The sequence below is a fragment of the Staurois parvus genome, unplaced genomic scaffold, assembly GCF_062004578.1.
Source record: "Staurois parvus isolate SC_StPar_1 unplaced genomic scaffold, SC_StPar_1.0 ptg001050l, whole genome shotgun sequence".
NCBI classification, from domain to species: domain Eukaryota; kingdom Metazoa; phylum Chordata; class Amphibia; order Anura; family Ranidae; genus Staurois; species Staurois parvus.
Window position 1 is genome coordinate 325069 of NW_028318846.1, and position 17395 is coordinate 342463.

General features: G+C 35.6%; 1 long non-coding RNA gene across 2 annotated transcripts; it reads left to right on the forward strand.

The window, feature by feature from the left end:
* The first annotated feature begins 76 nt into the window (after positions 1-76).
* On the forward strand, positions 77-16050 carry LOC149440886 (uncharacterized). 2 transcript variants are annotated; one of them, XR_016307476.1, is made up of 4 exons: positions 77-215; positions 2001-2106; positions 9354-9419; positions 9498-16050. It is a non-coding gene; the product is annotated as an uncharacterized LOC149440886 (long non-coding RNA). The 2 variants fall into 2 exon arrangements; XR_016307475.1 differs by lacking the exon at positions 77-215 and having other exon boundaries at positions 1649-2106.
* Positions 16051-17395: the final 1345 nt, after the last annotated feature.

The following is a 17395-nucleotide window of genomic DNA, read 5'->3' on the forward strand; positions in this document are numbered from 1 at the left end:
TTATATTTTCACATTTATCATTTCATTGAGTTTTTTTCTTTTTTCCATTTAGTTCTAATTATTGATTATTTTTACATTTAATATCATTGCAGTGTATACACTACCTCACTTTCCAGCTCAAGTCCTGGCTGTAATCTTTGTATATCATCATCAAAAATCTTATACGGTCCAATTTTTGATCTTAAAATGTGTCCAGTTTTGTTTTGCCAAGCCAGGTAAATTTCTGTGGGGATCCAAAAATGTATTAGCTCTGTTGTTAATCAATATACTAAATAATACATAACTATTTTGATAACAATTGAGATTGTTAAATAATTATAGGTAATTAGCTGTAATCATTGAGGTGTAATTTTTTAATTCACAAAAAGTTTACTTACCAGGTTTGTATTTATCGTCAAGCAATGGAGTCTCACTGTTTGTTATGTTCAAGAGCAGAGTACATGTTTTTGTAGTTTCAGTCTTGTCAACATTTGCAACCGTGGTTGAAATATTTGATTGTGTGCAGCAGGACATGTTCGGTGAAATCACAGGTGATGACATGTTTTCATGACTTGTTTGTTCTTGTGTGTAATTAGTTGATAATTTACGCACATGATTGATGTGAACTTTTATAATTTTTCCATCATCAGCTTCTATTGTGGCCTGTTTTCCACAAACGTCGATAAACTTGTAGGGACCCAAGAACAGCGCCTTTAATTTGTCACCTTTTCTTTGTTTGCTTCGTACATTTTCAACTAATATTTCTTCTCCTTTGTTGAACATTTTTTTAATATCTATTTTCTTTTTAAGAATTAGATTGCTCTTGATTTTTTTTTCAACATTCATTCGAATAATGTCATCAATGGAATCTCTTATATGTATCCCCTCATGAATTGATTCATTCAGTATCAATCCTTCAATATCTTATTCTTCATGCTATGAAAAATAAAATTATTAATATATACTATATTTAGATGTATCCTATAATGTGTAAAGTACTAAGTATTCCCACATTATTATATGTGTGTGTGTTTGTGTGTGTACTGGGCTACCATGCAAAGTTGTCTTTATTCATATATCTATGTCTGTGTCTCTCTCTCTATATCAATATCTATAAATATATATATTTTATATATATATATATATATATATATATATATATATATATATATATAGAGAGAGAGAGAGCGATAGATAAGAGATATAGATATATCTATATAGAGATAAATATATATATATATATATATATATATATATATATGTATATATATATTTTTTTATAGATATATACATATATATGTGTATACACACACACATACACACATATAAACACACAGGCGTACCTCATATTATAACTTTATTTGTAAGTCAAACCGCAGTTTCCTATAGGAAGTCACTGCAAACCAATTAATCAGTTCTGAGGTCCATAAAATAGTCAAAGCAAGCATATCTCTAAAAAAGTCTTCTTTAAAGTGCACTTTAAAGTCATAAAATACTGTATGGGGACATGATTTTACCAAAAAATATTAGTGCTTTGAAAATTTATTTGTGCGTCACTATTGCTGAAATGGTCAACCAAGGCATTATTGGCTGTTATTTTATTTTGTTAACTTAAAAATAACTTTACCAAATCGTTTGCCTCAACATATATATACAGTGTATATATGTATATATATATACCAATTCAAAAGATGTTAAATGGCCATTGCTATAATTAAATGCAACATGATTGTTTATTATAAAGCTCAGCACAGCTATATGTATTCACTTGGATTAAGCCATAATAGAACTGTAAAATGGCAAGTCACATCTATTTTAATGTGCAGCACCAATCAGCACACTGTTTTCATATTTTTTAAAAGGAATATTTGATAATTTAATGAGGCAAACAAAATGGTCAGTCAATTGGAATTGTAGTGATCACAAAATGTATTACATCGTTATTGTGAAACTAACTTCTTGAATTATATTCACCATAGCCCTCCTTTATATTTTCCATTTCTAAATTACAATTCCACCAGAACAAGTGGCTTGCTCTGTGAGCACTCACAGATGAGGGGGGACCCCTTGTAGTGAACCCCAGAAAAAACGATTGTTGATGCCAAGAGAACTACTATTACACAATAAGTAAGTATGACCAATGTATTATTTTTAAATACTGTTACAATAACTTTAAGGTATAATACACAAGCTTCTATCTGTACCCCTTCCACTTATCGAAAAACAACTAACAGAATACAGTCACCGATCCAGCTTTACCCGTGCTGCTAAAATGTTTTGTTCTCTTCTTGTTTTGATGAGAACTGCTGCATAAAATATTATGTAAGGAGGCAATGCAGGCATTGTTTCACAACATAGTGTGTGTTTATGGATGCACACAGACCTGATAATGACAGGGGCATCAAAGTTGTAAATTTCTTGGTAAGGGTTAAGATGGAGCAGAAAAGTCCAGCAGGTGATTGGCACCGATTTTTTAAAGTGCATCATTATGAAACAGATCCGCAATGTATACCATCTATTAAATTATAATGTGCCTTAATGCCAATGTAAAGATTTCATTAATATTACCGGAAAATAGCATATAAACAGATACATTCTGTCTAAATATCAACATTGCTAAACACAATTATGGACAAATATTCAACTTTGATAATCCAAAAAAATTAATCTATGTTTAACTAGGATATACTGTTGATTATTTATTTATTTTTTAAATAGTTTTCATTACAAGTGTCCAGTTTGTTATACTTTTAAAAATGTGGCCATTTCCTTGTTTTTTATTTGGTTTATAATTTTTTTTTTTTTTTAGAATTCACACAAGAAAAATAAAACTGTTGTAGTGACTTACATTAAATTCATGAGGTACTTCGATTGGGAATCGTGCTTCCCTGCCATACATTAGATAAAAAGGAGAATACTTAGTTGAAAACTGTTTCTTCCCGCGTAGTCCAAACAAAATATAATCAATATATTGATCCCAATTGTCTGTTTTTTCATTAACAATTTTAGTTAATGCCCTTTCAAAACCAAAAAAAAAAAAAAATTATCATACAACTGATATTTTATTAACAAAGAAGTAAAAGAGCAAGATTATTAGAAATTCGCTGATAATAAAAAGTATTCAATGACACATAAAAAGTGAATAAAGAAAACATTTTAGCTTGTTATAATAAATTTATTGTTTCTGAATGTAAATGTAATGTGCTTTAATTCAACATAACATAGATTAATACATTCAACATATTGAAAATGCATTCATGTCCTACCAATGTCGTCATAACAAGGAGCTCCAGGCTTCCACCAAAAATTTAAAGTCAACAGCTACTAATAGACTTGTGGCTGACTTTTTATAGAAGGACACTTACCTGTACAGGTGTCAAGCACTGTCTGTTTCTTCACTAGCCTCCCTAAGACAGGCACTAGCATAGCAAGTAATGGAAACTTGAAGTGAAGCTTTGCAGCTTTATGGCCCGTTTCACATGTCATGCTGTGCCTTGTGAATGGTCCTGCAGGGTAAATCTGGGTTGTGGAACTTCATGCTCATTTCAATACGGTGAAATTGTAATGAAGTGGGAACATCTACCTTTCAAAACCTGGGACCCCCTTGCCCCACCAAAAAATTGTAAAATGTACCAGTAGAGGTGAAGAGGAATCAGTCAAGTGTAGACTTCCTTTTTGGTGTATCTTCCCTTCTTGAAATACTAAGCATTACTTAATAAGTAATTCCTACCTTTGAATGGTATGGTTCATTTTTTCAACAAGACCATTGGTTTGCGGATGGTATGGGGCTGCAAATTTTCTTTCAATACCAAAAAAACCACATAGTTTTCTATTAAGCTATATTTTAAAATAAATAATGAAATTAGTAGACAGATAATGTGAATGTTAAATTAAAAATTATAATATTATTAGATATAGATTGCTATTATAAATAACAAGAGAAGGAAAGGTTGAAGGAACACGATAGAAAAAAAGAGATGTAAAACAAAAATCAAATTATAGACACAATGGGAAGTAGAGGGAGAGCAAATATTAACACTATAAAAGCTACAATTTCTGTTGAAATTTTGCAAAGTGTTCTTGCCTCCACCAGTAGTCTACAACTTGAGTGGGCGGAGTAACTGGGTGGAGTGGCTTGAGTTACTGTTGTGTGGTTGGAGTGGCTGGAGTAACTGATAAAAGGTTGGACTGGGCAGAGTAACTTTATGTTAACTTTATCTAAACTCTAGTTTAGAACATTCCTCCATTCATTCCTATGGGACCAATTTCACTACAAAAACGCCAATATCTCATGAACCATCCGGCGAAAAGTTCAACAAAGTAATAGGACACCAATCGTCAACAATCCGCACGTTTACGTATATTACTGTCTATGTAGTGTAGAAACTGTGGGAGGAGTTCGGGTGGATACGTTTGGCTATAATAATAAGAATATACAGGTGAAACTCGAAAAATTATAATATTGTGCTAAAGTTTATCTATTTCAGTAATGCAACTGAAAAGGTGACACTAATATATGAGATAGACTCATTACATGCAAAGCAAGATAGTTCAAGCCGTGATTTGTCATCATTGTGATGATTATGGCTTACAGCTCATGAAAACCCCAAATCCACAATCTCAGAAAATGAGAATATTCCATGCAATCAATAAAACACGGATTGTACATAGAACAATATCGGACCTCTGAAAAGTAGAAGCATGCATATGTACTCAGTACTTGGTTTGGGCCCCTTTTGCAGCAATTACTGCCTCAATGTGGCGTGGCATGGAAGCTATCAGCCTGTGGCACTGCTGGGGTGTTATGGAAGACCAGGATGCTTCAATAGCGGCCTTCAGCTCTTCTGCATTGTTCGGTCTCATGTCTCTCATCTTTCTCTTGGCAATCCCCTATAGATTCTCTATGGGGTTCAGGTCAGGCGAATTTGCTGGCCAATCGAGCACAGTAATCCCACGGTCATTGAACCAGATTTTGGTGCTTTTGGCAGTGTGGGCGGAGACAAGTCCTGCTGGAAAATGAAGTCAGCGTCCCCATAAAGCTCGTCTGTGGAAGGAAGCATTAATTGCTCCAAAATCTCCAGGTAGACGACTGGGTTGACCCTGGACTTAATGAAGCACAGTGGGCCAACACCAGCAGATGACATGTCTCCCCAAATCAACACAGACTGTGGAAACTTCACACTTGACTTCACGCATCTTACATTGTGTGCCTCTCCATTATTCCTCCATACTCGTGGTCCTTGTGCCTCTCCATTCTTCCTCCATACTCGGGGTCCTTGTGCCTCTCCATTCTTCCTCCATACTCGGGGTCCTTGTGCCTCTCCATTCTTCCTCCATACTCGGGGTCCTTGGGCCTCTCCATTCTTCCTCCATACTCGGGGTCCTTGGGCCTCTCCATTCTTCCTCCATACTCGGGGTCCTTGGGCCTCTCCATTCTTCCTCCATACTCGGGGTCCTTGATTTCCAAATAAGATGCAAAAGTTGCTCTCATCCAAAAAGCGGACTTTGGACCACTGAGGTCAGACCAGGTCTGTTTTTCTTTAGCCCAGGTAAAACGCTTCAGACGATGTTTGTTGTTCAGGATCAGCATGACAAGAGGAATACAACATTTGAAGCCCATGTCCAGGATCTGTCTGTGTGTGGTGGCTCTTAATGCACTGACTCCAGCCTCAGTCCACTCCTTGTGAAAGTCCCCAACACTTTTGAATGGCCTTTTCCTGACAATCCTCTCCAGGCTGCGGTCATCCCTGCTGCTTGTGCACCTTTTTCTTCCACACTTTTCCCTTCCACATAACTTTCTATTAATGTGCTTTGATACAGCACTTTGGGAACATCCAACTTCTTCTGCAATGACCTTCTGAGGCTTTCCCTCCTTATGGAGGGTGTCAGTGATGGTGTCAGGTCAGCAGTCTTTCCCATGATTGTGATTCCTACTGAACCAGACTGAGAGACCATTTAAAGGCTCAGGAACACTTTGAAGGTGTTATGGCTGAATGAGCTGATTAGAGTGGGACACTTTGAGCCGAGATTATTCCACCTTTTCACAATATTCTCATTTTCTGAAATTGTTGATTTGGGGTTTTCATGAGCTGTAAGCCATAATCATCACAATGATGACAAATCACAGCCTAAATTATCTGGCTTTGCATGGAATGAGTCTCATATATTAGTTTCACCTTTTAAGTTGCTGCACTGAAATAAATGAACTTTTGCACCATATTCACATTTGTTGAGTTTCACTTGTATATGTGCGATAACAGTCAGTGGTCTTGCCATGCAAGAACACTTAACAAGATAATATGATCCATAATTATATATTTAAAAACACAAAGCAATATATAATGAGATAAAGGAAATACATATAAGCATTCTCTTTTGTAATTTTTAAATAATTACTTATAAGTAGAAGTAAACTCACATATTATTTTTACTTTCCCAGCTATAGAACACAAGCAGTTATATAAATCGTATCAAAGTGTTTTATATTTGTCAAAGGGCATTGTGGACACAAAATATCACATATACCTTTGAATTTTATGACGTTTTAATTATTAAGTTGTAAATTTGTGTTTGTGACAGTAGTCTACATTTTTAGAAGAACCATCTGAAATTTTTAGTCCTTGACTAAATTGTAATCAATAAATGTAATGTAACATACCTTTGACAAGACCTCAGAAAATAGAATGTAAATAAATAAAATGTTATACGGTATATATTATATTTTGAAGAATAAGGAATTAATTTTTCTATTCAACTGCTCTCAGTTTGCAGTCCAAAATGATATGATTGTGAACAACACTTAAATGAGAAGTAGATACAAAGCTCCATTAACTGTACTTAATCTGTGTATCACAGGAGTCCATTTTGTTCTCCAATCCTGTGTCCCATTTTCCTCTGAAAGCAGGCTAAAGGTTGCTGTTGGCTGATGTTACACAGTTGTTTTAGGCCGGTAAAAAAAAATATAATTCTAAGTCAGGGCCCACCCCAGTGTTTGCAGCGGCACCAGGGTCAGCTTCTCAGAAATGCTGAGAGGATGGGCCAGATGCTTGTTCCCCATCCACAGCCCAGTACTTCACTGAGAGTGTGTTGGGGGGGGGGGGGTGGTCTAGCTAAGCATAGAGCACTTACTGACATTACCACTCTATGCTCAGAGCTAAGAGGAGAACACAGCAATCACCGATCATGCGATTGCTGATTTTTCACAATAATAGGTGTGTAACGATGCAACTTCCACCTATGTAAGTGTAAATGTGTAAATAAATTAATACTTTTCGTTTACATATTAAGTGATATTTATAGTTTCACAAAGCCGACTTTGGTAAAAATCACATTCATCTGACCATTTGTGCTGTTTGATAATATCATTACTTCATGTATGTTTTGCTCTATTTGTACACACAGCATGGACAATGCTAATGCTACTTCCATCAATTGTGGATTTGATGAAGGGGCGGTAGTATTTTGAATGTCTGAGTCATCTAGTATTGTTTGAATAGCTAATTGCATTTAACACAAAAAATAGGATTTCAAGAGAAGATAATCGCATTTCATTTGGACATCATGATCAATATGATGAATACCAAGTCCTTTTTTATCATTGTTATTCCATTAAAATAAGGAAATCTGAACAATGGATTGTTTATGGACATTTGCACTGTTCCTTTTTTTTTTTTGTAAATAACATATTTATACATCTATATGACAGCTGTTATATTTGTTTTGAAGGAGAACTCATAAATTTGTTTTTACTTAAAAAAAACTATGATTAAATTACAGATGTCTGACTGTTGTCCAATTGGCATTTCATGTGTTAACTTACCTCATTGACAAATTCACGTCCTTGATCAGTGAGCAGTCTTTTTGGTGCTCCATGCCTCAAAATTATGTTTAGCATTACTCGGCTTGTCTCCTCAGCAGTTTTATTTTTTAGAGGGAATGCCTCCACCCACTTCGTATAGTAATCTATTATTACACAAATATATCGATTACTGTTTTTTGTAGGCACCAGTGGACCGATTAGGTCCATTCCCAGCAGGAACCATGGTTCTGTGATCTAACAAATATTTAATAAAAAAATAATACTTCATATTAATAATTATTAACGGTGTATGTTTTGATATGAAGTATAAAAAGTTAAATAAAATTTAAAATATAAATAATAAAATGTTAGTGATTTGATTGTGACCTTACGTCAGCTGAGGATCACTGGAGTGTACTTGTGCTTTGCTGTCTGCTCATGTGATAGACCTGCTCCGTGCTCTGTAAAGATCAGGTCACTAATGTTGTTGTCCTCCTACATTGAGAATTGTTAGCTGCCTGAGCTCACCCTTACTGCAATGCTGAGAGCTTCAGCAAATCATGCTGAATGGGTAGAGCAGAGAACAGCTTACAGGCGGTCATCACTCTCTGTCCATTGAAATTATCTATAATAACTGCCTGTTCATTGTCAATGTACTTTATCTATCTCATTCTAATTGCCTCATGGAGAAATAAATAAAGCGTTAAACTACTGCAATTAATAGCAAATCCATGTTTTATCGTCAAATCTAATAATCCCTGTTCAGGAAGTAGCCTTTTTGTTTTGATGACAAGCTAACCTGACCGTGATTTTTCCATAGCTTTTAAATTAGCATAACATGACCCCATCAGTGTAGTTGCTGTTAGTACGAAGGTGTCATCCGATGTTTGTTTTGTATTTTAAACTGGATTTTATAATTAAACCTAATAAATTATTACATTTCACCATCCATGCATTTGATAGAGACGGTAAATACCGGCAGCTTTGGCATTGTATTATGACGGTGGGGCTGGGGCGGACTGACCATTCTAGCACTCGGTCACTGCCCGAGGGCCCGAGGTCAGTAGGGGGCACCATGAAATGCCCCTGTTATCTTTTTAGAGGCTTTATTTGCGTGTGGGCAAGGACACAGGTGCCCCATGATCCTCTATTGCCCAAGGGCCCCATGAGTTGTCAGTACGCCCTTGCGGTGGGGATATGAAAACGCCTACCAAATACATTTCAAAACGCTAATGCCTAAGGTGATGATCAAGATAGCATGTTAACACAGGCTGATAGTGCACAAGTAGATCGGTTAATTGAATAGTGTACAAGTGGTAGACCCACACATGTATTTAAATTACTGCAGCCCATGTTGAACTGGCATTTTGTAGATACATCTTTGGTAATTTTTACATACATCAATAGCTGATTATAATTTTTCTTATACAACACTTGATGTTATGTGGTCATGAAGATCACATAGAATTCTCCATATTGTAATACCTGAGTGGCTGTGTTACTTGATGACAGCAATGCAAACATATATGATGCTAAGCTATTACATACTGTAGTTGACACTTTTTCTTGATCTCAGGTTTTTAGGTCATCCATGAAAATCTACCTAACATATAGTGCTTATGTTTAACACAGTGACCATAAGGTGAGTAAACAGTCTTTCACAAGTGTGATTAGATATGACCAATGTAGTTATTTTTTCACATATATCTTGTTGTTGCAGATGAAAAAGTTACTGCTCCTTAGACATGTTGGTTGTTATGTCACATACGAATACCTTGACACCATATGCTTTGCAATAAATCATGAGCCTGTGTTAAAGCGCAACTCCAGTCAAAAATGATTTCATTACTATGTATTGGGACTATATCCTTACCACATGTGTGGAATACTCATTTTGTAAAGGAGTTGAGTTAAACCTTATACTAACCCAATACTTCCATCCTCTTGCAAAATATGTTTCGCCATTGTGCTGGTAATATAGGAGGATATATGATATAAGGTGTGTATATATATATATATATATATATATATATATATATATATGTGTATATAGCGTCCACTATCCACTATGGACAAACCTGCAATAAACCCATGCATTGGAGGCACATCTACAACTGCATGGTCAAAAACAAGCTGTCCTCTATGTTACGTATAAAGTTTTATAACATGATAAATTTAATCATTCATTTAAGTGCTCATGTGAATAGATAGAGATGTTCTGTGTGAAGAATTAGAGTTTTTAATTTGTGTAAACCATGTAACAAACAGCCATAAACACTAAATTGTTGCTGTTCGAGATTACATAAATAATTGTGTTAATGTGGCTACAAATCAATCAGTACTTAAGGCTGTGTTCACCTCTGTGCATGTGTTCACACTGCATTGCCTGCACAAAGTTAGGCAGCACTAACCACACGCACATTACAACAGGATAATCATGGCCATGTGCGATTAAATCTATAGACTCAACACCCATACTGCAAATCACATGTACAAATGAAAAATAAAAGTACACGAGGACTGTGATTTACACAGTAGTGCAGGGACCTCTGTAATGCATTTCACCAAATACTAACAACCATTACAATTAATGGCCTGTCGAGGCCGTGCAATCTGCGTAACGCACGCCTAAGAAGATTATTATTATTATTACTATATTGTATGTCTAACGCACCAATAGTTCGCTCAGCGCTGTACATTACAAAGGGAGACATAACATGCGACAGTACAGTAAAAATACAATGTGATACACGAGGGGATTGAGGGCCCTACTGTTTGTATCTTACAATCTAGGAGGGAGGGGATGGTGGCACAGGAGGAGATAGCTGTGGTGGATGGAGTGGTTGGAAGAGTGGAGGAGGTCGGCAATTAGCAGGGGGTGGGGTAGGCTTCCTTGAACAGATGGGTTTTCAAGTTGCGCCTACAGGAGAGGAGAGTAGGTGATAGTCAGATGGATTGGGGTAGGGAGTTCAAGAGTATGGTTGATGCCATGGAGAAATCATGGAGGCGGGCATGGGAGGAGGAGACTCGGGAACTAGAGAGAAGTATGTCTTGTGGGTTGAGATGAGACCTCCATAGGAGAGTTCAGCAGGGGATGTTGATGTGAAAATTGGCATCATTACAATGTCATAGTACACCATTTTACAATTCTAGTAATGCATTTCACAGACAATGTATGTTCCTGCAAAGGACTACACAGTGACATGGTCACTTTATCAACCTATATAAACTATTGTATTATATCTGATATATATTATGGCCTCTTACCTTAATTGGCTGTTACTCTGTTGTCTGTTTTAAATTAGCAGGATTTTTTTGGCATGATTGACATTCCATTACCTTTGAAAATATAAACATTAAAGTTTTATATTTTAAATATTATTCATATATATACATATATATTTGTGCAGCACTGGGCAAACTCTTTGTGCTATATAAAATCTTTGGAATAATATTTTACAAACCATCTAAGAAGTTTAGAGTGAAGGACCACATGCAAATTGAGTTCCATTTCACAACTTTTAACCTATTGCGTAAAAGTAACATTGTCTGTGCTTTTCAGTCTTAGTGGATGAACAAGTTACCGTCCAAATTATCATGTTGTTGACTGTTAAGACTGATAATGTATTAAAAAATGCATTACATTTCCAGCCCACAAATTATAAACTACAGTATTCAACATATGGTTTCATGTAATGTGCTATATAAAATTGTTACATTCAATACTTAGTCAGTGTTTATGTATGATTTTAAGAGCATTCACATGAATGCTCTTTCAAATTAAGAACGCATGGGAAGGCACAAGGTCACATATGAACTCACGCTTTCTACTGGAAACTATCTCTCTATATTATGCCACACAGAGTGCCTTTGCATACTAATTAGTCTTGTGTATACTGAGGCAGGTGGACTGTGTCACTGTCCTCTCTACACTGTGATGATGCTGCTTCTTTTACATAACTTTGGTGTCCGTTTATGACACAGAATAGCTGCGATTCAGAGGATCGCAGCTATTCTCTGGTCATTCACAGTTTATGACACTCCGTAGAACATGTCAGCCTTTCACTGGAGATCTGTGTTCTCCCTCCAGATTCTCCAGCCCAGAGCTGGAGAATCGTAAAGACTGCAAAGTAAGCAGCGATAATTTACCTCTGCTTAGTAAACTGATCTTTTACTGAAATCTGGATAGATTATAGTAAAATTGGCCGTTTTCCAGCGTTTGTGGACCGTTCTCCATTCGTTCCGAAAACTGCTTCCTAAACTGCATTCACAGGATAACTGTGTTCTCCAAGAATACTGGCGAACTGAGCAGCGATCCATTACCGCTGGTTCATAAACGGACACCTTTATGTCCTCCCATTTTCACATCATAGAAGAGAGTTGCAGACACATCAGCAAGGAACAGAAAGCATTATGCAGAGTATCACGATTTAACTTTTCAAGTAAAGCATCTGATGATTGATTCACAGAAGACATTGTTCTTCAAAAAGAAAAACAACACCTTGTTATTATGAAAGGGTAACTTCATAAGCTCATGGTACCACCATCCATCTCGCTGTCTGTTGTGCTCTGTGTCACTATAAGTTTTGAGGTCGGAAGAGATAAGACATGGTTATGAAGCAATGTGGAACATGGCTTGATGAGAATGGCATCCAAAGAAGGACACTATTAGTTGTGGAAATGTTAAATGGTTGCAGAAGAATACTCAGTTAAGGATGTTGAAAGAGGACCACTTTAACGTGGGTGGTGTGTTGGCATCTGGAGAAGGACACTGCTAAGGGGGAGGTGTGAATGTAGGCAGATTGCAATACTTATTTGGGGTTGTAGATTTGTAGTTTGTAGATTTTTAAGGGGTTTTAGGACACAAACTAAATGAAGACTTTTGTGATGTCAGGGGAGGTTGAGAAGAATACAGTGAAGGATGGTGTTTATATGAAGTGTGCCTGCAAACAATACTGTGTATAAGGAACATTGCTTTAAAGTTTTGGGATCTATTAGTCCAATTGTGATCCAAATGATGTGTTGATAGCATTGAAATAGGAATGTGAAAAGTTATAACAGGATTGAGCTATCATCAGAGTTCATAGTCATTACACATCAATTTAATTAGTATTATCATCAAACCATCCTGAAATCATTTGCAATTAGTATGGCTTTCTAGGGACACTATGTGTTCTAGAAACATGACAATGTCTGTAAGTTTGTTTAATATGTGTGTATTTTTAAACAGCTCTCGAATGAGTAATTAATGAGAAAACACATACCCACTTCCGAATATCGACTGTCATCCCTGGCCAATAGAATCGACTGTTTATACTTTCGGTTGTCCTTTGTATGCCACTATGTCCTCCAATAGAACTGGCATGAAATTGTATGAAGATGTCATTACACTCTTTTAGGCTGGTCACTACTTTAACAAGCCTTTTTTTATTCACACCAGTAAAATGTAGCAAACCATCTGTTGGATGAAAATAGAAATTATAATTACATAATGAATTTGCACCAAACTTAATTTAATTTATTTGCATTGTCATATTTATAATGTTTAAAAAAAGACAAAAATACTAGAACAGACAAAAGAACTTAATTAACAAATTATGTGGGACACATGGGTGCAGTTACCATTGCTGTACAGTGACCCACTTGCAGCATAAAGTGTGCTACAGCACACTGTACTCTGACATCAAAGAGCAACTTTCTGATATTCAAGTATTGCCAACAAGAATGTGTGCATCCACCTGCATACCTATGGCTCTGTCTGTCAGTGCAGTGTTGAGAGCATGAATCATTAGCAATTGCCTTATCTTCATCTTTCTTCACCATTAAAAAATAAAGAATCACATCCAACACATGAAGAATGACAGTCAGCGCTCTAAGCTCAAAGAATAAAGTGATCTGCATAAACATGCCAATAAAAAAGGATGCAGAATGTGAGGTAAGTGTGCGAGAAAATTATGGAAGGCACACAATAGTAATCTTATCAAATAAATAACAACTTGGCCATGTTCACATTTCTAACAGACACAGTAAACTGACCTTATTTAACAAGATGTGATGAAACATAAAGGCTATCCTTTTAGGAGAAACATATACAGTTATTTATTCAGGACAATGCATACTGTACCACAAGTAAGTCATCATAAAACCAAAAAAATAAAACATACCCTTTAGTGTGAAGCTTGATGACCGACGTCTAATAACTTTTTTTTCTTCTTTGGTGGCTCCTTCTGGATATCTTCCATCTTTTAAATAAGCCACTAATTCGTTGGCCTTGGAGGAATCCATATTTGCTAATAGCACAATACATATACAGAAAAATGCAGTAATTAATGGTCAATACTCAAAGACTGTCTCCAGAAAGGTCACTGTGCAATGTTCTTATCAATAAAAGCCACTTAAATAGGACACTCCTATCTGAGCTAATCAGTAAAACACCCCTTTTAAAACAACACTTTGAATAGAGATGTGGGAAAAGATTTATATGCCACACTGTTTTCAACTTGCTAAAAGTTTTATACAGTTAATTTGAAAGCAATATGAAACGGGAAAACACATTCCCTGATGTTTAAATATATCAAGTTGTGCTTAATTATACTCTGTACAAATTATCCAATTATGAAGCATTTTTAACATATTTTCAGAATGTTCTGGATTGTTGTAATTGTTTTTTAAAGAAAACAATTGAAGCCTACGGAATAGGACAACAACATGTTAAACTGCGACAAAAAAAACTACCTTTGAAAAAAATTAATAAAAATTTCAATACATGTCTACACAAGCAACACAAGAAAAATGAAAAAAAAAAACGCTATCATGCCTGCTATGGTCATTTTGTTATGAGAAAACAGAGGGACTGGCAGAATCACCAGGGACAAAACACAAAATTATTCATAAAAAAGACAATATGATACTTATTCAAACATTCTTATCACATGGTACAGCAGACACACTTCAGGAATATGAGATATTGGGTTTACATATTATTCCATGTAATAGAATTGTCTGATAGGCATGAATATAGTTTAATATAGGGTTTAGGGGTTAGCTGCTAGAATAGGAGAAATATTAACTATCATGTAAAGTGTGATAAAACAGCAGAGAGAAATCATAAGCACCACAGAAAGTACTGGATAAAGTTATAGTTCATAAAAAAAATACAATAACATGTCAAGGCATTAAAGTTTTAAATAACACAGGACCCTGAATTCACTATATTTTTGATCACATGGTACACAGAACATGGAAGTGCAATTAGTTTAGGAAATATAAAGTGATAACTACCTTTTCTCAAGAGCAGTCTTGTGACTTGTATCAGTGTTCAGCAGATCACTCCTTGAAGCTTCTCTGAAGAGTTTTCTGCTATAGGAGCATGCAGAAACCAGGACTTCTGTCTGGGCGGTGCTGACTGTCCATGTGCAGAACTTATGCACTCTTATAAAAAAAAGGAGGGACATCCAAAAAAGGATCAGCCTGTTTACGCAATGTAGAGGTTTGACCCTTTAGATTGCACACTGAATGTAACAAGCGTGCTTTACTGTCCATACCGATAGATTTTATAGTTGTGTGTTTAGTAACACTTGAAACACTAGAGCTATGCAAGCTTTTCTACACTTCATGAACAGGCTGCTTTTATCTATTCTTTAATGCACTAATTAATCTGTTATATGAATGGTCTTGAAGCACTGTACCAAAAATAAATGTTTATTTTTTCAACACAAATAAGAGAGCAGTCCTTTTTTGACATTTGATTAACAATATATTATTCTGTAAACAAGGAAAAATGTTTAATATGTATAAATTGTCATAATGTGTGCCATTTCCTGGGTCACCTGCTGATGGTACTCTTGATTTGACAGTACAAGAGTATTTACGTAGGTCAACAAAAGGTGTCTCCCAGCAGCTAGGATGTGAAAGTAATTCTGCTGCACCTGATATGGCCTGCTGTGAGATATAGAAGCCCACCCTTGATTTAAGATCATTGTTTAAGCACTTTTGTTTCAAGCCATGGAACAGCCTCATTTTTGTACCTGACACAGAGACCTGATTCCTGTATCCTGCTTCCTGTTCTCAGTAACTTGCTCCCTGTTCCCCTTGTCTCCTGCTCCTGTACTGACCTTGTCCTGCCATTTTTTTCCTCCTTACAGTTTGATTATAGTTATGTCATTATTTGTTGTTGAAATTATCAACTTTATTGTTACTTACATTAACTATGATTTACTGGTCTTGTTGTTCGATGTGTACTTGTTTTCTCAATAAACTTATTTTAACGTTTATTCATTTTTGTTCAAGATTATGTAAGGTGCACCCAAATGATCAAATCACACTTGATGGTTGCCTTCAGTTTTTAAAATAAGAACTTTTTTGAAACATTTCCAAGGACATCAGAATTCTTCTGAAACAATTGCCGTCTGCCTGCTGTTTATAAATGGCCGTACGGTGGCACTCCAGGGGCGTGTTGCCGTTCATAAATGGCACCTGCCATTTCTAGCTGTATGCACTTGCTGGGAGCGCGCAGCAACGCAATCCAGTGCCTGTTGTGTCCTACGCACACAGTGAAACAACAATCGTTGGACGGGACCTCTGTATGAGGTCACGATCATGTGATCACTGATTGTCAATTCAGTGATCCCATGGAAAGTAGTAATCAAGATGTCACTTGTGACATCATTGCTTACGACGTGTGAAATGACCACAGCTTGTCACATGGTACAATGCTATTCACAGCAGCCTTGTACCATGTGAAAAGCTGTGACCAATCACAGCTCAATCAGTACTTCTCAATGACTGCAAGAATGCAGACAGAAAGAAAAATGATTGCTTTAACATCCTATATGGGTGTAAAAGCAATCAGTGTTAAACAAAAAAAACTAATTTCTTTATCACCCCCCACAAGTTGTAGTGTCACCATGGTGACACTTTACTTCTAGGGTGATAGTATGTTTAAAAAAAATGTAAAATTAAAAAAATAAGAATATAAAAACATAAAATAAAATTTTAAAAAATATTTTAAAATTTTTTGGTTGTAAACGAATTTTAATAATTGTATTTTTGACTAAAAAGATAAAGAAATACATTTTTGCTAAGAAAAATGATTAAATAATATTTATTGGATACATGTTATAATAAAAAAACTATTTAAAAAATGTGGTTACTTTTTCATTAACATAGCCAAAGAAAAAAAACACCCATCGGTGAATAAATACAAGCAAAATAAAGCTTTAGCTGTCTCCAAAAAATGTTTAACCAATTCATATGGGTACAGTGTTGCATGACCGCACAATTAACATTCAAAGTGTGATAGCGCTGAGAGCTGGAAATTGACCAGGACAGGAATGGTGTAAAAGTGTCCGGACAGAAAATGGTTAATTTCAGGTGAAAATAAAAGTAGTTACATTTAATCAAAAGCAAAAATATCAGATAAGTCTAATATAACTAATTTTAATAAAATTTCTCTAATGTAAAAAAATAGGGAACATACTGGGCATTTTACACATCGATAACACTAGAGTTGAATTATAATGTCAATAGCATAGTGTTGTGGTAAATCAGGTGCTAGCTGACACTTTCTTGGAGTTACAAAAACAGACTAATTGAAACTAACATCAAATTTTACTCTAA